Raw genomic sequence first — 24,123 nt, forward strand, 5'->3', positions numbered from 1 at the left:
GGCGGAGCTGGGGCCGGAGGTTCAAAAAAGAAAATTGACATCAACAACCACTCCGGTCCCTTGTGGAGGCCACCTCTCCCCGGCCCAACTCACGGAGGTAGCCCAGTTGCAGAAGGAATTTTCCGATGTGTTTTTGCCCCTGCCCGGCTGCACCCACCTCATAGAACACCGTATTGAGACACCCCCGGGGGTGGTAGTGTGCAGCCGCCCTTACCACCTGCCCGAACACAAGAAAAAGGTGGTCTGGGATGAACTCAAGGCCATGCTCGAAATGGGCATAATCAAGGAGTCCCACAGTGACTGGAGCAGCCCAGTGGTCCTGGTCCCCAAGACCAATGGGTCGGTCCGGTTCTGTGTAGACTATAGAAAAGTCAATGCAGTGATTAAATTTGACATTTACCCAATGCCTCGCATTGACAAGCTGCTCGATCGATTAGGCACTGCTCGTTTTTGACACTGGATTTAACGAAGGTATATTGGCAGATCCCCTTGACTCCTCTATCCCAAGAGAAAACAGCCTTTTCCACACCGTTTGGCTTACACCAATTCGTCATGCTTCCTTTTGGGTTATTTGGGGCTCCCGCGACGTTCCAGCGGCTCATGGACAGGGTTCTCCGCCCCCACACCACCTACACAGCTGCGTATCTCAATGATATTATCATCTATAGCAATGACTGGCCGCGGTACCTCGAACACCTTAGGGCCGTCCTAAAGTCGCTGAGGCGTGCGGGTCTCACAGCTAACCCAAAGAAGTGTGCAATCGGGTGGGTGGAAGTACGGTATCTGGGTTTCCACTTGGGCCATGGGCAGGCGCGTCCCCAAATTAATAAGACTGCAGCGATGGTGGCCTGCCCAAGGCCCAAGACCAAAAAGGGGGTGAGACAGTTCCTGGGGTTGGCTGGCTACTATCGTAGGTTCATACCTAATTATTCGGATGTCACCAGCCCGCTGACTGATCTCACTAAAAAGGGAGCGCCAGGTCCAGTCCAGTGGATGGAGCAATGCCAACAGGCTTTCTCTAGGGTAAAGGCTGCACTGTGTGGGGGGCCACTGTTACACTCCCCTGACTTTTCTCTCCACTTTATTTTATAGACAGAAGCATCAGACAGTGGGCTGGGGGCCATTCTGTCCCAGAAGGTGGAGGGGGAGGAACATCCTGTGCTGTACATTAGCTGGAAGGTGTCAATGTGGAAAGGCAGGTACAGCACGATAGAGAAAGAGTGCCTAGCCATCAAGTGGGCGGTCCTTGCTCTCCGGTACTACCTACTGGGACACCCTTTGACCCTCTGTTCAGACCACGCACCCCTCCAGTGGCTCCACTGCATGAAGGATGCCAACGCGCAGATCATCCGTTGGTATCTTGCCCTCCAGCCATTCAAATTCAAGGTGGTCCACAGGCCGGGGGCACAGATGGTGGTGGCGGACTTCCTGTCCCGTCGGGGGGGGGAGTCCGCTGCAGGCCAGATGGCTCCCTAGCCTGAGTCAGGTGGTGGGGGTATGTGGCAGCGGGGGCGTGGCCGAGCGTCAGTCTGTGAATGGAGGGCAGAGTCGGGGAAGGTGAGTGGTCGTATCGCTACACCTGTTGTCAATTAACCTGTTTATGTGTGTCTTTTACAGTGACAGCACCCTATAAAAGGAGTGAAAGGAATAGAGGAGGGGAGATTGGGGACCAGAACACGATAGTAGTCTGAGTGTGCATGAGTGTGTGTGTATATAGTGTGTCCCCAACAGACAGAGTTGTGCTGAAAAACAAAATGAAGAAAACTCACAAGCAAATAACAGCCTGCCGTACTTCTGTGCTCCACCCACATCCAGGCCGTTTCTACTATATAAATATATACACTTATACACTTTACAATATTCCACAAATAATGATAATTTAAAAAAAGTTATCCATGCCTAATATATTAGCTTATACTGTAAACTGGAACAAATTTATAATCTTATTAATAAATATGACACAATGGAAAACTGGAAAGTCTACTTCTGGAAGAAATTCACCTCTAATTTACACCCTTTTTTTGGTGCAAAATTGTATTTCTGTAAATTCTCAGCTCACGTAGCCACCATCCAAAAATTAAACTTATTCATGGATCAGTATCCGAGGTTTTAATGACCTATTGCCAATTGACCTAATGAGTTGCAATTTGGTCCTCCAGCTGTTCCTTTTTAGTACCTTTAACTTTCCCAGCCTCTTATTGCCCCTGTCCCAACTTTTTTGAGATGTGTTGCTGTCATGAAATTTCAAATGAGCCAATATTTGGCATGAAATTTCAAAATGTCTCACTTTCGACATTTGATATGTTGTCTGTGTTCTATTGTGAATACAATATCAGTTTTTGAGATTTGTAAATTATTGCATTCCATTTTTATTTACAATTTGTATTTTGTCCCAACTTTTTTGGAATCGGGGTTGTAAAATGTAGGACATTTAAATAAACAAATTAATCGGGGTAACATGAGGAGAAAGATAGGCCCCTGCTGGAGATTTAAAAAAAAAAAAGAAAGAGAGAGAGAGAGATAGAGAGAGAGAGAGAGAGAGAGAGAGAGAACTGATAACACTGTTGACTTGGGAGCCAAACAGGTCTCCTTACTTAAAAAAAAAATTAAAAATCTGTATAATGATTTCGGTCTTTTTAAATTTATTTATTTATTTTTTACTTTGGGTCAGATAAATTTAAATTTTTGTGGCATTCCAATTTTTGTGATATGAATGTGTCTTTTTTTTTTTTGTTCCCAGAGTCATAACAGTGATGTTTTATATTCATCACTACCAACACTTCATTGTAAAGAAAAAGATGGAGATGAACTTATTCTCAGAATATTTTGGAATTCCAGTGACAAATGTATATAACCATAAGTCTAAGCTGTCTGCTAAAGGGTTAAAACTTGAAAATCAGTTTTTAAAAAAGGGTGGAAAAGCCACGCCCGCTCTCTGTCTGCCTACACCTCCTACAGTACTCTGAAGCTCTTTTTTGAGAAAACGAAAGCTCCAGTTGTCATTCTGATTTGAGACGCTTTGTAGAAAAATGGCACAGGCCAGTAATTCAATACCTCTTGACCTGTACAAATGTCCACTGTGTCTGGAACTCCTGAAGGATCCAATGATGCTCCCCTGTGGCCGCAGTTTCTGTAAGGTATGTATTAATGACTTGTGGGATCAGGAGGAAGTGAAGGGCATCTATAGCTGCCCCCAGTGCAGAGAGACTTTCCCAAAGTCTGTTCTACGCATTAGCAGCAAGGTGGCGAGTGCTGTGGAGAAACTGAAGATAATTAATAACTATGCTGCTTCTCCTGCTCACTGTTATGCTGGACCTGGAGATGTGGAGTGTGATTCCTGCATTGGAAGAAAACGCAAAGCCATTAAGTCATGTCTGGTGTGTCAGGCCTCCTATTGTGAAGCTCATCTTAAACCTCACTATCAGTCTCCTAACTTTAAGAAGCACAAGTTAGTTGAAGCCTGTGCCGACCTCCAGGAGAAGATCTGCTCTGAACACGACAAACCGATGGAGATCTTCTGTCGTACTGACCAAACCTTCATCTGTTATTTGTGTATGATGGATGAACATAAAGGTCATGATACTGTTTCAACTAAAGCAGAAAGAACTGAAAAACAGGTGAGAACTGGAGAACATTATTCTTTTTGAAGTAGCTCCATACAAAGTCTCTAAATTCATTTTGTATCTAATTTCAGTTATATAACTAATTCAGTATGAAATTACTTTTTATTAAAAGGCAAATATATAAAGTCATCAGTCCGAAGGCCTTGTCCAATAAATACGAGTTCAGACAAAGCTCACATAATATTAAATATTTACAAAAATCACCTCATTTCATGATTATATGCATCTTTGTGTGCATGTTTGTGGAAGGCAGATTGCTTCAGCCCTTCAACCAGGAACAGTGTGTGTGCAGTCAGTTGGTCTGTTCCTCTTTTACAAATAAGAGATAAATTTGGATGTACATACTCAGAGACGAAAGTCTGCACTTTGAACTCCTACAGTATTCATTATTAAATTGCACCTCTATTATACCGTCATAGACAGCGGAAACAAGGACTGTCCAAATATTTATGGACTTGACACGTCTTAAATGAAATCTTATCACAACTAACAAATAAAACGAACTACTTCTAAATCAAAACCGTATATGACACAAACATTAACACTGTATGTAAAAACACTGTCACAGAGCTTTATCATGAAATAATTATTGAATGTAAATTCGAATATGCTGTGCTAGACAGCTAAAATAGCGATAACTGATTTGGTGTCGAAATACTTGTGGACCTGACTGTAAACATGAACAGACACTACATACTCTGTAACATCACTTGAATGTGCCAAACATGTTGAAGATGCCATCAACTAAAGGGCATACAGTGGTGCTTGAAAGTTTGTGAACCCTTTAGAATTTTCTATAGTTTCTCCATAAATATGACCTCAAACATCATCATATTTTCACACAAGCCAGAAAAGTAGATAAAGAAAACCCAGTTAAACAAATGAGACAAAAATATTATACTTGGTCATTTATTTATTGAGGAAAATGATCCAATATTACATATCTGTGAGTGGCAAAAAGTATGTGAACCTTTGCTTTCAGACCCCCTTGTGACCCCCTTGTGCAGCAATAACTGCAACTAAACATTTCTGGTAACTGTTGATCAGTCCTGCACACCGGCTTGGAGGAATTTTAGCCCGTTCCTCCATACAGAACAGCTTCAACTCTGGGATGTTGGTGGGTTTCCTCACATGAACTGCTCGCTTCAGGTCCTTCCACAACATTTCGATTGGATTAAGGTCAGGACTTTGACTTGGCCATTCCAAAACATTAACTTTATTCTTCTTTAACCATTCTTTGGTAGAACGACTTGTGTGCTTAGGGTCGTTGTCTTGCTGCATGACCCACCTTCTCTTGAGATTCAGTTCATGGACAGATGTCCTGACATTTTCCTTTAGAATTCGCTGGTATAATTCAGAATTCATTGTTCCATCAATCATGGCAAGCCGTCCTGGCCCAGATGCAGCAAAACAGGCCCAAACCATGATACTACCACCACCATGTTTCACAGATGGGATAAGGCTCTTATGCTGGAATGCAGTGTTTTCCTTTCTCCAAACATAACACTTTTCATTTAAACCAAAAAGTTCTATTTTGGCCTCATCTGTCCACAAAACATTTTTCCAATAGCCTTCTGGCTTGTCCACGTGATCTTTAGCAAACTGCAGATGAGCAGCAATGTTCTTTTTGGAGAGCAGTGGCTTTCTCCTTGCAACCCTGCCATGTGCACCATTGTTGTTCAGTATTCTCCTGATGGTGGACTCATGAACATTAACATTAGCCAATGTGAGAGAGGCCTTCAGTTGCTTAGAAGTTACCCTGGGGTCCTTTGTGACCTCGCCGACTATTACACACCTTGCTCTTGGAGTGATCTTTGTTGGTCGACCACTCCTGAGGAGGGTAACAATGGTCTTGAATTTCCTCCGCTTGTACACAATCTGTCTGGCTGTGGATTGGTGGAGTCCAAACTCTTTAGAGATGGTTTCTGTAACCTTTTCCAGCCTGATGAGCATCAACAATGCTTTTTCTGAGGTCCTCAGAAATCTCCTTTGTTTGTGCCATGATACACTTCCACAAACATGTGTTGTGAAGCTCAGACTTTGATAGATCCCTGTTCTTTAAATAAAACAGGGTGCCCACTCACACCTGATTGTCATTCCATTGATTGAAAACACCTGACTCTAATTTCACCTTAAAATTAACTGCTAATCCTAGAGGTTCACATAATTTTGCCACTCACAGATATGTAATATTGGATCATTTTCCTCAGTAAATAAATGACCAAGTATAATATTTTTGTCTCATTTGTTTAACTGGGTTCTCTTTATCTGCTTTTAGGACTTGTGTGAAAATCTGATGATGCTTTAGGTCATATTTATGCAGAAATATAGAAAATTCTAAAGGGTTCACAAACTTTCAAGCACCTCTGTAAGGAGCGATTGCAGGGTCTAAGGACCCCAAAGAGCTCCAAGTTAAATTGGATCTTCGTCAGGATGTAGTTGGAGTCAGTAAATATGAAAAATAAATTAATAAATACATTTAAAAAATCCCTTTCTGCCACAAAGTCCCATCATTCATACACTTAAGAACATCAGAACATGTGAAACTCCACACAGACAGTAACCAAGCTCAGGACTGAACTGTGGAGCTGTGAGGAAGCAACGCAACCTGCTACACCACTTATGCTAAAGCTAAGGTCTCACATAGCTGGAATCATTTCATGGTAGATGCCAGTAGACAATTTTGAACCTTCCGGGGGTCAACCAGCATGCCTTCTGGGCCCTTCTTTTGGAATGCGCGAGAGCCAAGGAGTTACCTTGATAACCAGAAGGGCATTGCTTCCATCCTGGGAAAGGTTCGTTGTGTTGAAAATTGCCACAGATCAAGTGCTGGATGAATTAATCCGTTGCAACCTTGAAGGCATCCGTGAACATCCTTGAGGCATACGTGAGGCTTTTGTGGGCTACTGGGGGTTACCATAGCATTCTATAGCAATCATAGAGCTCAAAATGTTCACAGAACAACATTCTGGAGAAAGTGAAAAGTTTGCCTCAGGGCCATAGCTTATTTTGTCTTGCCATGGCTGTCCTGTACTGCATCCGTGAAAACTGTACACAATGCCGTCATTGCCGTAAGGCCATACTGTACATCGTTATATGTCACTGCCTCCATTGGTTTTCCTAGAGTCTTCTGTTGCTACCATCATGGCTACAGTGGCTTCATTTGCATATTTACTCCATCCAAATTTATGCAATGGATCATCTCCAAAATCTGCCAGAATGGCCATAGTAGCCCCAGCCACAGTTCTCACTGATCAACCAGTTATTTGTGACTTTAGCATTAGGAAGAACACCTCGTAATAACTAGGCTTCTGGAATGGTCTTTCTCACAAACATAAATTATTACATATAAACCCATTTACCTGGCTTACTCAACAGGTAAAAATTACGAATCTCTCTGTATTTGAATGGATTTGTGGTGTATTTCAATACAGCAAATATTTCTTCTTTCGTGTTCTGCCTAATGGCAGGTCCAAGTTTCTAGGGAAGAATTACAGTAGTGGTTTCTTGTTGCCTTGTACTGGATTATTTTATAGAGGTTTACTCCTCGCAACCATTGACACTTATGGGCAATTTAGAGTAGCCAGTTAACCTAACTGCATTAACTGGCTACTCTAAATTGCCCATAAGTGTCAAATCCAGCCACTAGGGGCGCATAAATGTACTCTTGGCGCCGGTCCCAAGCCTGGAGAAATGGAGAGGGTTGCGTCAGGAAGGGAATCCGGTGTAAAACTGTGCCAAATCTAACATGCGGATTGAAAAGTTTGTTGTGGTGACCCCTAATCGGAAGTAGCCAGAAGAAGAAGAAGAAGAAGGAGTTAACCTAACCGCATGTCTTTGAACCATGGGGGAAATCGGAGCACCTGGAGGAAACTCACACAGACATGGGGAGAACATGCAAACTCCACACAGAAAGGTCCCCACCGACCACTGGACTCGAACTCATTTCGAAATACAAAAATGGATCTTCTTTTAGCTGCTCCCATTAGGGGTCGCCACAGCAGATCTGTTCCGCATATTTGATTTGGCATAGGTTTTACACCAGATGCCCTGCCTGATGCAACCTTCCCCAGGCTATCCAGGCTTGGGACCGGCACTAAGTATGCTCTGGCTTGTACAACCCCAGTAGCTGGGTATTTTACCTAATCCACATGTCTTTGGATTGTGGGGGAAACCAGAGCACCCAGAGGAAACCCATGTAACATGCAGACTCCACACAGAAAGGCCCCCCTTTGGTCACTGGGTTCAAACCCAGAACCTTGTTGCTGTGAGGCGACAGCACTAACCACTGCACCACCGTGCTGCCTAGTAAAGATTTATGAACTACCTTAAAGTTTCTGTAACCAAAATAACTTTGGCTACGTTCACACTGCAGGCTGAAGTGACTCAAATCCGATCTTTTCGCCCATATGTGACCTGTATCCGATCTTTTATTGACAATATGAACGACACAGATCCGATTTTTTCAAATCTGACCCAGGCCGTTTGGATATGTGGTGCTAATTCCGATTCCTATCCGCTCTTTTCATATGCGAGTTCAGTCTGAACCGCCAGGTCGCATTCATCCGACTTACACGTCATCAACAAGCCACAAACGTCACTATTCTGCGCTGAAGTAGGCGGCGGGTGTCTCAAAAAAGTTACAACAACATGGCGCATAATCACGGGCGCAGATAGAGGGTGGGACGAGTCATATTTAAATTCACCTCGTTCGGTCCCCCCTACTTATAGGGAGGAAAAAACGTTTATGCTGTCTTTCTTTGCTTAAGGCAAACCTCACGGAAAAATCAAAAGACTAATTACCATTCGGTTTATTGAGGTGCACGGCAGTGTATACATAGTTGCAACAACTCACATAAAACAAAACAAAGACTGATATTCGGTTGGTTGAGCTGCGCAGACTGCACAGGTTGCGAGCTCGAGCTTGGTTGCTATGGTTACTAACAACAAGTTTGACAGGCATGTTGGGGTTGGGGTTGGTTTGCTGGCAGCTTTGTCCCCCCCAGTTCAAAAAATGTATCTGCGCCCCTGCGCATGACATCAATACGAGGGACGCTTCGGGCTGTGAAGGTTCTGAATCTTCTCAATGGAAGGACGCAGAGGTTAGGGAGCTGATTTCCATTTGGGGGGATGCAGCTATTCAAGCTAGATTGGATGGGTCATACCGCAACCGGGCGGTTTTACTTCCGTAAACACTGGCCATGCTCACTGCGTGTGACGTCGTCGTATCCTGCAGTGCGCATGCGGAACACTTTTAGGTCGCTTTTCGTTCATACTGAGGATCACATACAAGTCGCATATATTTGTTAATGTGAACGACCTCACAAAAAAAATCGGATTTCACAAAAAAATCGGAATTGAGCATTAAGCCTTGCAGTGTGAACGTAGCGTTTGTTATTTCTGCCAGCTGCCATTTTCACATGAAGCCAGAACTTATCATGTATTAAAGTGCATAAAATTATGATGACAGAAGTTGAGATTTTATTTTAGTAAGGTTCACAGGCAAAATTTCTAGTTTTCAGGAAGGATTTTTGTTACAACTTTAGAGACTAAAACATTTTTTTTTTAATTTTAGTTAGCTCAGATTTTAGTTTAGTTCACAATTTAATTTTGTATTTTACTTTCTCACCTGTGATGACCTGGCGACTTGTCCAGGGTGTACCCTGCCTTTTGCCCGTAGTCAGCTGGGATAGGCTCCAGCTCGCCTGTGACCCTGTTGAACAGGATAAAGCGGCTAGAGATAATGAGATGAGATGAGATTTTACTTTCTCATTAAAACTTTAAACGTTTAGTTGCAGTTCATATTGACACACTGAGTTTTTGATCCAGAAATAATAAAATGTATTTTATTTAGCCTCAGAATGAGCTAAAGGAGGAGCAGATGAAATCCCAGCAGAGGATCCAGGAGGAGCAGAAGAAGGTGCAGGAGCTGAAACAGACTCTGGACACTATTAAAGTGAGGCGTGAAACACACACACACACACACACACACACACACACACACACACACACACACACACACACACACACACATTACAGCAACAATAAATGTTCCTGTCTGAGATCCCAAGTGTGTCTTTGGTCTGATTCAGTCTGAGATTCATTCGTTCCTCTCCTACACTTTTCTCCTTCTCTATTCTGTGTTTCCTCTCTGTAGAGTTTCCCGTCTCTCTGTGTTTCTCCTGGATGTGACGACTCACCCAGCTTCACTGTCAATCAGCATCTCTCATTTGCTGGAGTGAGGAAATCTCTCTCAGATCTGAAAAAACGAAATGAGGAAATCTGTGAGGAGGAATTCAACAAAATTCGTCCACAAGGTAAACAAGTAAATGTTTGTTCTGTATCACAGTAAAGAGAGCCATAAAATTCATATCACAGAAATAAAAAGTCAGCAGGAACAAAACTGCATAAAATCACAAAGATTTAGTATGGAGTTAATTTTGTGCCAAAAGTTTCAAATAAAATAATAAAATCCTGAAGCAAAATATTAATTATCAGAATATTAAAATATATATTGCAAAAGCAAGTCATGAGAATCAACTCAAAATAAATTTTTCAAAAAGATTACCTTTTATTCACACTCTCATTTTGGATTTTATCAATGCAGAAGGTTTTTTGTTTGTTTGTTTTTGCTTCTAGAAACTTTCTATTGCTTTGTAAATTTTTTTGCTTCTGACTTTCGGGACATGTCATATGATGGGGGGGTCACGGGCATGGTTGGGGGTTGGGGAGGGTCGTCCTTAGAAGAAGGCTTGAATTTTAAATCTCTTAAACTGATTTTGGAGTGAAAGGTGCTTTTCAGATTTGTTTAGATGTTTTGAGAATGAGTTGATCATGGTGTGGGAGACGGTATGTGGTTTTAGTGCGCTTCATTGTGCTATCTACAGGCACGAGACGTAAACCCTGGACCTTCAGCCTTGTCACCAAGTTCCTCTCAGCTGGAAGGAGTGAAGACACTTGTATGATAAAGATGTGAATACATCTACAGACAATTTTGTAGTTCCTTTTATTATTATTATTATTATTATTATTTATTATTATTGTTGTTGTTGTTGTTGTTGCTGTTATTATTCAATAGCTTTTGAATGCAACCACTGTTTCTGGCTCCATTCATTCTGCCAAAAACTCACTAGGTGATGTCATATACTAATTTACATAATTATTTATTCAACATGATAATTGTCATATCTAATTACAAAATTAGGATAGATAAGGAACTAAGAGTCTATCTGCGAATACACTAAATTGAATATAATCAGATGTTCTTATTAAAAAAATAGATTATTTCTTCATAATTAATTTCTTTTGGAAGGAAATCAATCTTAGGTACAGCACCACAAACTTAACTTTTATGCATTTACAAAATGCTATACTTTATCAACAACAACAATAGAAAAAAAGAGGGGCAGCACGGTGGTGTAGTGGTTAGCACTGTCACCTCACAGCAAGAAGGTTCTCGATTCGAGCCCAGTGGCTGACGGGGGCCTTTCTGTGTGGAGTTTGCATGTTCTCCCCGTGTCTCCTCTGGGTGCTCCGGTTTCTCCCACAGTCCAAAGACATGCGGTTAGGTTAACCGGCTACTCTAAATTGTTCAGAGGAGTGTGTATGAATGGTTGTTTCTCAAGCCTATCTGGTGTGAAACATATAGTGTGAAACTATATGACATGTGGATCAATAGAGTCCACTGGTAACAGTGCTGGAGAAGGAGTCGTCATGAAGGGAATGGTTACTTGCTTTTATTACAATCTCCAAGAAGAAAGCTTAAAATGAAGAATGAAAAAGAGCAAGCGTGGGACACAGTGTTGCTGTATGTTTGGTCGTTACAAAACAGTAGTGAACATTGATTGTTTGCATGCTCATGGTATATTAGAGAACCATATTGGGTTCAAGTTCAGGACAGTCACGAATATGTGCTCAAAAAGTTGCTAGATTTGTTGCAAGGCTCTTTTTCTGAATCACAGGAGCCTAAAACGTCACCAAATCTAACAAAAAAGTCTCGAATTTGGCAACACTGACTATTATATTCCATGATTAATGGAGTGGGCGTAGCTAACGTTCTGAGCACCTCCCACTCCAAAATCAGTTGAGCAATAGAGATTTAAGGTCATCGCCTTCTTCTCAGACCTACCTCCTAGTGTTATACTCAAGACCACCTAAACCCAGACCAAGACTTTGAGGGGTTGAGATCAAGTCAAGACCAAGGCAGGGTGAGACTGAGTCAAGACCAGGGCCAGACCAGTGTGTGTGAAGGGGGAGGGCTGATGGCCGTTAACAGTCATGAAATTTTTCAAATTAGCAAATGTCACGTTATTGGCTGCATTTGAAACAGGAAATTTTATCCAATCACAATAACGATGTTAACAAATAAATCAGACAATACACAGGCAATTTAGTAGAATCCCCACAGTTGTGGTCTTGACCAGTCTTGAAATAAAATCCAGAGTCCTCTATGTCTGAGACTGAGACAAGACAAAAACAAGTCCCACACCGTTTACACGTTAAGAACATGAACTAATTCCTCCTTAATGTCCATCAGAAAACAAAACAAAAAGCGTATTATCAGAGCTTCACCTGGGAAAAGGGATTGCTTGTTCTTGAGTTTTGAGATGTCACTGATTTGTACATTCATTCAATGCTGTATAGTTTTATTACATTTTTTTGGCCAAGATCTTAGTTGCAGCTCTAAATCCAGTCCAACTTCATGAAGACATGTTTGACTCAGAACAACAAAAAAGTTCAAGTCCCTCCCATGCCAGGACCTGGTCTTCCAAGGCAGTCTCCCATCCCAGTATTAACCAGACCCTTAAGGTGCATTGGGTGGCACCGATCTCTACTTCTATAGCCCTCGGCCTCTCACCAATACAGCTAGGGTTACAGTGGGGGTTTAGTTCTCTGGTAACCACGAGAGATTGACTCCCCACTTGCATCTGTATTGCAGCATGCCTTACCAGATGGCAGTATGTACTATTTTTATGATGGTCTTCGGTATGATCCAACCACGAGTAGAACTCACGATTTCCCAGTGGAGAGGAAGACACGCTAACCACTAGGCCAGCTCGCGGTCTCAGAGCAACAAAGAATAACATTTTTCATATTCATGCTTGAATGTTTCCATGTCTTTTTTTCCCATCTCCATTTTGTCTTTGTGTCTCCACAGCTAGTGCAGTTCCGATGAGTTTACCCTCAGAACCAAAAAGCAGAGAAGATCTTGTGCAGTGTAGGTATATAACACACACACACAATTTTCTCTGATCCAGTTTTTCTTGATGACTGACAGAAACACTGACAGATGTCTCTCACACACACTTATTATAAATCCTGTGATTAACATCTGACCTGTGGACATTTGATTGTTTTTGTTTTAGATTTCTGTTATTTGACTCTGGATCCAAACACAGCAAATCGTCGACTCATTCTCTCTGAGAAAAACAGAGTAGTGACACACAGTAGGACAGAACAACGATACTCTTATCATCCACAGAGATTTAGTGCTTACACTCAGGTGTTGTGTAAGGAGAGTGTGCATGGCCGCTGTTACTGGGAAGTGGAGTGGAGCGGTTGTGTATCCATATCAGTCTCATATAAAGAGATCAGCAAGAAAGGCCAGGCGAACTAATGTTTATTTGGATACAACAGTCAGTCCTGGAGTCTGCATTGTTCTTCTTCCTCTGTCTCTTTCTGGCACAACAACATTAAGACTGATCTCCAAGGTCCAGCATCCTCCAGAATAGGAGTGTATGTGGATCACAGTGCAGGAACTCTGTCCTTCTACAGCGTCTCTGACACGATGAGGCTCCTCCACAGAGTCCACACCACATTCACTCAGCCTCTATACGCTGGGTTCAGGGTGTGGTATGATTCATCTATGAAGTTATGTGATCCAAAATGAAATTTTAGTCCAACCCCAATTCTAAAAATGTTGTGACACTGTGTAAAACGTGAATAAAAACAGAATGTGATGATTTGCAAATTAAGGAAACCCTATACATCATTGAAAATAGTACAAAGACAACATATCAAATGTTGAAAATGATAAATTTTGGTTTTTTTTAAATATATGCTCATGTTGAATTTGATGTCAGCAAAACTTTTCAAAAAAGTTGGGACAGGGGCATGTTTACCATGGTGTTGCATCACCTCTATTTAAAAAAAAAAAAACTCTGTAAACGTTTGGGAACTGAGGAGACCAGTTGCTGTAGTTTTGAAAGAGAAATGTTCTCCCATTCTTGCCTGACATAAAATTTCAGTTGCTCAACAGTTTGGGGTCTGTTTTGTCGTATTTTGCACTTCATAATCAGCCAAATGTTTTAAATGGGAGACAGGTCTGGACTGCAGGCAGATCAGTTTAGCACCCAGACTATTTTACGATGGAGCCATGCAGTTTTAATATGTGCAGAAGAAAGCAGTTTGGCATTGTCTTGCTGAAAGAAGGAAAGCCTTGATCCAATGTCATTTTGACTATGCCAGCACATCATGGTACACTGGTTTAATGAAGAAATACAAGACTAAGTTACAGTGTACTCAAAACAAAATCATTCGGTTCCTTTTACAACCCCGATTCCAAAAAAGTTGGGACAAAGTACAAATTGTAAATAAAAGCGGAATGCAATAATTTATAAATTTCAAAAAATGATATCGTATTCACAATAGAACATAGACAACATATCAAATGTCGAAAGTGAGGCATTTTGAAATTTCATGCCAAATATTGGCTCATTTGAAATTTCATGACAGCAACACATCTCAAAAAAGTTGGGACAGGGGCAATACGAGGCTGGAAAAGTTAAAGGTACTAAAAAGGAACAGCTGGAGGACCAAATTGCAACTCATTAGGTCAATTGGCAATAGGTCATTAACATGACTGGGTATAAAAAGAGCATCTTGGAGTGGCAGTGGCTCTCAGAAGTAAAGATGGGAAGAGGATCACCAATCCCCCTAATTCTGCGCCGAGAAATAGTGGAGCAATATCAGAAAGGAGTTCGACAGAGTAAAATTGCAAAGAGTTTGAACATATCATCATCTACAGTGCATAATATCATCAAAAGATTCAGAGAATCTGGAAGAATCTCTGTGTGTAAGGGTCAAGGCCGGAAAACCATACTGGGTGCCCGTGATCTTTGGGCCCTTAGACGGCACTGCATCACATACAGGCATGCTTCTGTATTGGAAATCACAAAATGGGCTCAGGAATATTTCCAGAGAACATTATCTGTGAACACAATTCACCGTGCCATCCGCCGTTGCCAGCTAAAACTCTATAGTTCAAAGAAGAAGCCGTATCTAAACACGATCCAGAAGCGCAGATGTCTTCTCTGGGCCAAGGCTCATTTAAAATGGACTGTGGCAAAGTGGAAAACTGTTCTGTGGTCAGATGAATCAAAATTTGAAGTTCTTTATGGAAATCAGGGACGCCGTGTCATTCGGACTAAAGAGGAGAAGGACGACCCGAGTTGTTATCAGCGCTCAGTTCAGAAGCCTGCATCTCTGATGGTATGGGGTTGCATTAGTGCGTGTGGCATGGGCAGCTTACACATCTGGAAAGACACCATCAATGCTGAAAGGTATATCCAGGTTCTAGAGCAACATATGCTCCCATCCAGACGACGTCTCTTTCAGGGAAGACCTTGCGTTTTCCAACATGACAATGCCAAACCACATACTGCATCAATTACAGCATCATGGCTGCGTAGAAGAAGGGTCCGGGTACTGAACTGGCCAGCCTGCAGTCCAGATCTTTCACCCATAGAAAACATTTGGCGCATCATAAAACGGAAGATACGACAAAAAAGACCTAAGACAGTTGAGCAACTAGAATCCTACATTAGACAAGAATGGGTTAACATTCCTATCCCTAAACTTGAGCAACTTGTCTCCTCAGTCCCCAGACGTTTACAGACTGTTGTAAAGAGAAAAGGGGATGTCTCACAGTGGTAAACATGGCCTTGTCCCAACTTTTTTGAGATGTGGTGTTGTCATGAAATTTAAAATCACCTAATTTTTCTCTTTAAATGATACATTTTCTCAGTTTAAACATTTGATATGTCATCTGTTCTATTCTGAATAAATATGGAATTTTGAAACTTCCACGTCATTGCATTCCGTTTTTATTTACAATTTGTACTTTGTCCCAACTTTTTTGGAATCAGGGTTGTAAATGCACCAGCCAGAACTCAAATTAGTGCTCATGAATTTGAATTGATTGGAACGTTGCCTGTCGAATTACGTGTTAACCAGCTCAAATTAAATCTTGTTCATAATACTGTCAATGGTAACGCTCCAAATGATTTCTCAGCTCACTTTAAATGTACACGTAATCATCATTCAATCAGAACAAGATCCAGTAGTACATCTCTCCAGATCCCATCTGTGAAGTGCCATGATAAATCTTTTTGTTACACTAGTATCCTGTTATGGAATAGCCTACCTAGTCATAAACATAATCTCAGGTACAAACCCCAGTTTAAGTCTCAGGTTGAAGAATTTTTATTCACTCGTTATTGGTCTCAGGAGTCTTCAGCTTTTACTTATTGTTATTGTATACTCTAACTTTGTTCCCATGTTGATCATATAACTCCTTTTGGACCACAATGGAAATAAGTGCTTACATTTCATTGTGTTATCCATTTATTATTATGTTATTGTATCATGTTTTATACAATGTCATTTTAATAATGAATAAACCAATCAATCAAAAAAAATTTAGTCTGGATGGCAGCATAGTGTTCTGAAATGTGTTTATATCATTCAGCATTAATGATGCCTTCTCAGATGTACAAGCTCCCCATGTCATATGCACTAATGCCCCCTCATACCATCACAGATGCTGGCTTTTGAACTGTGCACTGATAACAAGCCGGATGGTCCCTCTCCTCTTTAGCCTGGAGGACGTGGTGTCCGTGATTTCTAAAAAGAATTTCTACTTTTGATTCGTCAGACCTTGGGACAGTTTTCCACTTCACCTCAGCCCATTGTAAAAGAGCTCGGGCCCAGAGAAGGTGGCGGGGTTTCTGGATATTGTGTATATCTGTTTTTTTTTAAACTTGCATTTGTGGATGCAGTAATGAAATGTTTTCATAGACTATGTGTTGGGGTTCACCCAGAAAGAGACCCCGATTCCTTCATGAGCCCCCTCGGATCCGAGGACGAGAATGATCAGGTCGAGAGAAACAGACAAGGAACCAGAGGTTTCACATGCCGGTTTATTCGCACAGTCACTTCGTCAAAATGAAAACATTTTTGAAAACGTCTTATAGTGTCTCTGTGTTTATGTTTGTCTTCATGTGTGTGTGTGTGATGGGTGTGCGTCTATGTGGAAGTGTGTAATGATCTTGCATCACTCATAATATAATAACATTTTTGCTGACAGTAAGGTACAGATAGATATCAGAGTCTTGGCTTATGATCAATATTATGGTTATAGCATGGAATGTCTAAACACAGATAATGTCTAGTCTACGGAGAAGGTCAAAGACATTAGTTTGCACAGAAAGGATCTTAATAATTAACATAATTTCTTAACACATGAATGTGTGTTAAGTCAGTAAATTACATCTTGATTTCATCAACATAAGTAAAATAAATAACAATATGTCTTTAATAATGCTAAAACAAAGAATGTTATAAGAAAATAAACATAAAAAATAAGAACAACTTAAACATAAGAACAATGAGAATATGTCTGAAAGAGAGAGAACAATTAAACAACTAACAGGATTAAACTCATAACTAAATTAGGTTAATGCTTTTAAACTAAAAAACCCTTAGAATCATAAGATTTTAATTATAATTATGTCATTATGAAACTAATCTAAAACTATAAAATTAACATTAATCACGGAATGCATTCATCAATTACGGGATTCAAATCACTACCATAGTACATTTCAAGCTTTTATGAAGCTATGACCTAAGTTTCAACTGAATGAATTAACATAAACATGAACTTTAATTCTACCATTTCAGAGTGTTTGAGTTGATCTGACACTAAAACAGACCTTGGTGAATCCTTCAGACACTTCTCTGTTCAAAATACACATTCATATCAAAGAATAAACAAAATGTTCCCAAACAATGTCCAGCCGAGACAGAAGGTCAACTAACATAATTTTGACACAGAATAATTCGCTGAATTCTTAACTAAACTTACATATGTCTACATATATCTTGATTTAACCTACATATAATAAAATTTAACCTAACAATCCCCCCCTTTGATAATAGTATCACTATTATCAAATCCTAGCATCCTCATGATCATATATGTGATTACATCGAGAATTAATCCTGAGTTAATCTTTGCCCTTCTTGACGTATATTGGTGCTCAGAGGGCGGGCATGCCCAATCAGCCCTCGCCCCACCTCACCGGAGCTTAGAGAAACTCAAAACCTCTTAATTCCCAGATACACACTACTACCTTCAGAGTAATTTGTTCTAAAACAGTGAGGGGAAAAATGAAATTAGAAGGCATATCGACCTATAGTGAGAACAGAGTCCTGTAAGAATACAGAGTTTCAGAGCATGGAGATGTGTAATAATAGTAGAAAACGGCATCAGATGAAAGACATAACACATTCGTGTGGTGTGTGCTTGTGCAGTCCAGTTAGCGAAGTTAGTCCAAAAGATGTTGTCTCGAAGTCCAGCTCGAGCGGGTAACCCTGCACGGGGAAACCCGTGATGAGGACTGTCATGGTTGTAGTGAGGATGATTGGTTCCAAATGGGGCGCAAGATCTCTTCCCCTCTTTGTTCACAACGTCTTGAGGATTCTCAGTCGAATCTGTGTAGAGCTCAGAAATAGAGAGAGAGAGAGAGAGAGAGAGAGAGAGAGAGAGAGAGAGAGAAAACTGGCCAGAGGGAGACTAGATAGGGACACAAAAAGCGTTAATAGCAGCAAACTTGTTATTATAACACAACTTTGTTATGGAGCCTTCTTCAATCGAGTGGCATGGATCCACTGTGGAAAAAGATCAGTTAAAATAGCAGTAGAAGTAATGGCGACTATGTCTGCAGGCCCATTATATTGTTTTCCCAATTGTCCAAATCATTACTTTAAAAAGTCACACCAGCACCTGTCTCCCACGTGAAAGGGGTGTATGATGGAGATAATATTGTATTATTGACCTTGGTACAAATTTTATGCAACTTATCTATAAGGGCTGCAGAATACTCATCCATATGCATTTTCAAATCAGAGGTACCCGGAGCCGGAGTTCCCTTCTTCCAGGGGAGAATAATTTCTTGGTGTCACACGAATTTCAGCCAGAATGAATTATGGATTACAGAACCAGACCTGTGTCCTGCATGACCTTAATTAATTTGTCTTTCAATGTTCGATTAGTACGTTCTACGATACCAGAGGATTGAGGAATGTGAAAACACCAGTTTAGTTTAGAGATACTTACAAAGGTTTTGTGTGACTTTTGAGGTAAAACGGGTACCCTTGTCTGAGTCTATGGCATTTGAAACCCCATAACTATAACAATAATTATTATTGATTTCTTATTATTTTATTGTTGTTATTTCATTGTTCTGCTTTTATTGTTTGTTTTTCTTTTTTACTGTCCAGTGTTCTTAGGTACCTTGAAAGGCACTTATAAATAAAATGTATCATTTTTATTATTATAACTAGGTATCAAAACGAGTAACTACCTTCGTGTTCTCTCGAGAACAGGGAAAAACTTCTACCCATTTAGAGAATTTGTCCACAATCAAGATGACAAAAATCAAATGAGAAAGGGCGAGCGTATGTCTCATGCAGAATATCAGGCTGATATTGATTGAACACACAGAATAACCACAGAGGTATAAATTATAAAACAAGAACTGTCTGAGGGTTTAGAACAAGAACCATCAACAAAGATCCCTAGAGGGCTGGAGGGAAGAGATCAGACCTGATCCTAGTAGTATGTACGATTTTTAGACAGACAATATCAATGTCATCCCAAGTATCATCCCGAGAATTAAGGAGGCGTGCGAGAGCGCGACCTACATTATCAAAAGAGGATGTGACACGAATTTCGAAATTGTTAGTAGAACAGAGAATAAATAGTCATATGTTAATTTAATTATCTATTAAATTACTGATTAAATGAATGTAATGGGTCTGTAAATTTTGCAACACCTGTTTAACTTGATGTGACGAGTGCAAGATCAGTGGGTGAGACAAAACCAATTTTTCCGCATCTAAAACCATCAAAGCACATGCGGAGACAGCCCCCAGACAGACACGCAGGTAAGCCTTGAGCAACAATGTCTAATGTTTTGGATAAAAACACACAATGATGCATTTCCCCCCCTCATGCTCCCCAGAGGCTGTGCCCCGGTGTCCACAGGCATAGAGGTGGAAGGGCTTGAAGTGAGCAGGTAACCCAGGGGCGGAACAAAGGGTGCTTCTGAGGGAGTGATAAGCGACCACCATAGCGTCAGTCCAGGTCAAAGGATGTTGCAGTGGAGGAGGTTTTGTGTCTAGAATGACAGCCTTGAGAAAGTTCAAAACTTCAAAAGTTCAAATACTTAAGTGTCCATGCAATATTGCAGCTTGGTTCTGGAAACCTTAAAGCCCTTATGCGCCAGATGTTGAAGCAGGCGCAAGTGTCAGTGTCTTGGCAGATTTCTGGTGACTCAGCAGACACCAGAACACACAGACCACAGAATCCTGAGGGAGGGAGAAGGTCACAGAGCGCGTTATGAATTACAGCTGAAAAAAAAAAAAACAGCAGGAGAGTCAAATGAAACCTTGAGTCCAAACGCTATCTCCTCATGTGCGTGGAAAAAAAAGGCAGAAATCATTAATGGCAGGAACCTGTGATATTACAGAAGAAACAATCAATTCATTAATCTTACGTAAATCTTGTGTAAAGTGTCTCACCACGCCTTGCTCGAGAAGAGACTGTAGGATGACATGGATCCAGAGAGAGAGGTACTGCTTATTATAAACAGGATACACATGAATAGTTTGTCAATTTAAGTTCCAGGTTGCAGTGCAACAAAATGCAGAAAGGTTCAAGGACAATGAGTACTTATACAAGCCAATGTATCATAATCATGATAATTTATGAAGTTTTTTCTTAATGGTTAAACAAAGATAAACCCAAGTCTCCGATTTATAAACAAAAAGTTATTCAAGTAAACGTTTCTTAACTATTTCTTGCTGAAAAAAATTATGGTTAACTAAATACATTAAAAGCCTATCCATTCCATATCCTCTGTGGTTTTTAAAGGCAAAAGTATGGAGGTTTAAAACTCAGCAAACAGTTAATCAGAGCATTTCATATCAATAGTTCGAAATTAGGAGGAACATGTTTAAGCTTAGCCTCATAAGTAGCAATAAGTTTAAAGAAAGATAAGGAGATAAAAAACAGGGCAAATTGAAATGACAAACACTTTCACTGAATGTAATTTGAATAAAATTGAATAGCTGATAAGCACTCTTTGTTGGATTCGATATGTGACAGAGAGAATTGGTTGTCTTGGACATTTTGACTTTATGTATATGGAATTTACCTAATAATATAAAGAGATTACTTATTAAATTTATTATTGTGAGAGAGTGCCAAAAATAATGATTTTCTCTGCTCATTGCAGATTTCTGTGGCTGTCCTTGCCTGCTGTTCTTGCATGAGTTGTTTGTTTATATATTATAGCTATCTGTAACAGTCTGGGAGCCCTTATCTCAATGCTGACTGAGAAAGAGACAAAGCATATTGCTACGGAACAATTATTCAAAATATTATATATTATAATAGGACGACAATTATTCAAAAAATGTCAAAAATGAAGTAAAAAGCGGGTTAGCTCGCTGTTGAACTAATTTATGCTTCCCAGACAAGACAAGTCCACATTTCGCTAAAACGCGTTAGAAACAGGAGTCTCATCTCATCTCATTATCTCTAGCCGCTTTATCCTTCTACAGGGTCGCAGGCAAGCTGGAGCCTATCCCAGCTGACTACGGGCGAAAGGCGGGGTACACCCTGGACAAGTCGCCAGGTCATCACAGGGCTGACACATAGACACAGACAACCATTCACACTCACATTCACACCTACGCTCAATTTAGAGTCACCAGTTAACCTAACCTGCATGTCTTTGGACTGTGGGGGAAACTGGAGCACTCGGAGGAAACCCACACGGACACGGGGAGAACATGCAAACTCCACACAGAAAGGCCCTCGCCGGCCCCGGGGCTCGAACCCAGGACCTTCTTGCTGTGAGGCGACAGCGCTAACCACTACACCACTGTGCCGCCCCAGAACCAAGAGTATATAGGATATTTAAAGGTTAGAATTACATATGATTAATACAAATACCACTACACCAGCGGCGGTGAGAGCGCCGAATCCTAACCACTAGACCACTACACGATCAGTTTTAAAATGTTTTAGATCAACATTAAACATTAGGTTAAACATTAAACTTTTCGGCATTTCCATTCACACGTAGGGTAAATATATTTGATGCCTTTTATTATGCCTTTAAACAGGAAGTGGTATAATACTCAATATTTTAAAAATGATTCCTGATAAATATCTTCAAATCTGAAAGTGATATTTGATTTGGCTGAATTAATCAAACTCCAAGCCTTAAATATATTTCTTCTGTTTTTACCATGTCTGTTTAATTTAAGTGAATGTTTTAAAATGGTTTTTGTGTTGTATTTGCTTGTACAGTTATTTCCTTATTTAAGGTCTGAACGCATAGAATTACTGCCCAAATCTGATGAGACGAGAGTTTTGCCCTAAAGAGCTGCTTTTTCTTTTATCCAGTGCGCATGCCCAGTTCACAAGCATCATGGGAACTGGAGTTCTCATGTTATTTTGCCGTCACATACTTCGTATTCATCATTTATAAGATCTAGACACGAAACTACATTAATAGCTGCACTATTAATTATTAAAACACATCAATAGTCTTGTAGAGTGCTCGCGGACCTGTTCAGAGATCACCTCGCAGACCACTCGTGACTTTCCTGATAACTTTCCAGTTACAAGTTTGGGACTATCAACACACAAGGAATATAAAATAAAATGCAGATGATCTACTCACCAAACGCTGAAACTAATTGATTAAGAAGCAGATTTTTCCTCTGATGATGTTAAGGGAAGAGGATCTCTTCTCTTGGATTTCTAACAGTGATGAGATTCACAAACGATTCGGATCTTCTTCGGGACGAAACAAATGACTCGATCGAGCGAATCGATACAGCCGCATGGACTGCATTTGTTGAGTTCATGCACACGTAATGGGTTGAGGAAAGTTCATACTTTAATTTCATGCAGCATGAGAGTGTGATTACTGTTTACAATTTGAAAACAGGAATACAAATAAGGTTTCCGTAGTTTCTGAAGAATCACGAGTGAATCAAGTAAATTGATTCACACGCATACGAGTTTGTCCTAAAGAATCGATTCAGTGAAGCTTTCGTTGAGATTAAAATGCACAATATACAGAATGTCCGTATTTTATACGGATTTGATTCAATAAACATAGTATACGGGCGTACAAATAAAGTTATACGGATTCTTTTTAACAAAAAACACTTCAATATTTATTTAGAGCTATAATCAATTCCCACGATGATAAAAGAGCACATTTACACTTTGTGGTTTTTTTGTCAAACACTGAAGCTTTGTATTCATTCTTAAAGTTTATTGAAGAAAAAGTACCTGGGATATATCATTGTTAATTATCATTCAAATTTTAGGTAAATCATTTTAATTTGCATCTTATAAGGATTTTATAAAGGAAATAAGGATTTTGGAAGTTGGTTATACAGGTTTGATTGACCAAAGGTTTGACATTTATGCACACCAGGAACACTTCTGACGGTTCATGTCCAGAGTACTGATTTATTGTTTCATTATTTTGTGCATATCCAGTAATGCCTTATATAAATGCTAAAACAATTAAAGATACATTACACAGCTCCCAGAGATTGCAAATACCTGGATGAGGATAAATCAAAACTGAGCCGGCCAAATTGTCTAGAATCTGTGTAGAATGCAATCCACATCCAATCCCGTGGGTTTTTTCTCGGGGTCCAGGTACCTTAATACAATAATACAATTAATATAATACAATTTTTCCCCCCATGGTGGCTGCACGAAGGAATCAAAGATTAAAAGCGCGCTCTTCCTGTGACAGCTCTTTCACTTCGCGAGGGTCACCTTCCCGTAAACAAATTACGAGGTTTACCAATCTTCCCGTGGCTCTTCCAAGCCCCGTAACATCCCGTAAACAAGAGTCTACGAGGTTCCCCAAACGTCCCATGCCTCTACACGAGGTTTACCAAGAACATAACCAGAATTATAAACAACTGGGTCTCTTTTCTTTTTTTTTAATTACTACCAACCAGGCGGAAGTCTAACCAATCAATTATAAATTAAAAATTAAAATAATTTACTCACCTGGTTGGCAGTATCCCACTTCTGACACCAAATTGTTGGGGTTCAACCCAGCAAGAGACCCCGATTCCTTCGTGGGCCCCCCTCGGATCCGAGGACGAA

The 24,123-nt window shown here is 40.4% G+C and overlaps 1 pseudogene; it reads left to right on the forward strand.

Annotated features, from left to right (window-relative positions):
* The window catches only part of LOC132901251 (E3 ubiquitin/ISG15 ligase TRIM25-like), a 53,948-nt pseudogene extending 39,143 nt beyond the window's left edge, over positions 1-14,805 (forward strand).
* Positions 14,806-24,123: the final 9,318 nt, after the last annotated feature.

The sequence above is a fragment of the Neoarius graeffei genome, chromosome 17 (genome assembly GCF_027579695.1).
Source record: "Neoarius graeffei isolate fNeoGra1 chromosome 17, fNeoGra1.pri, whole genome shotgun sequence".
Classification (NCBI taxonomy): domain Eukaryota; kingdom Metazoa; phylum Chordata; class Actinopteri; order Siluriformes; family Ariidae; genus Neoarius; species Neoarius graeffei.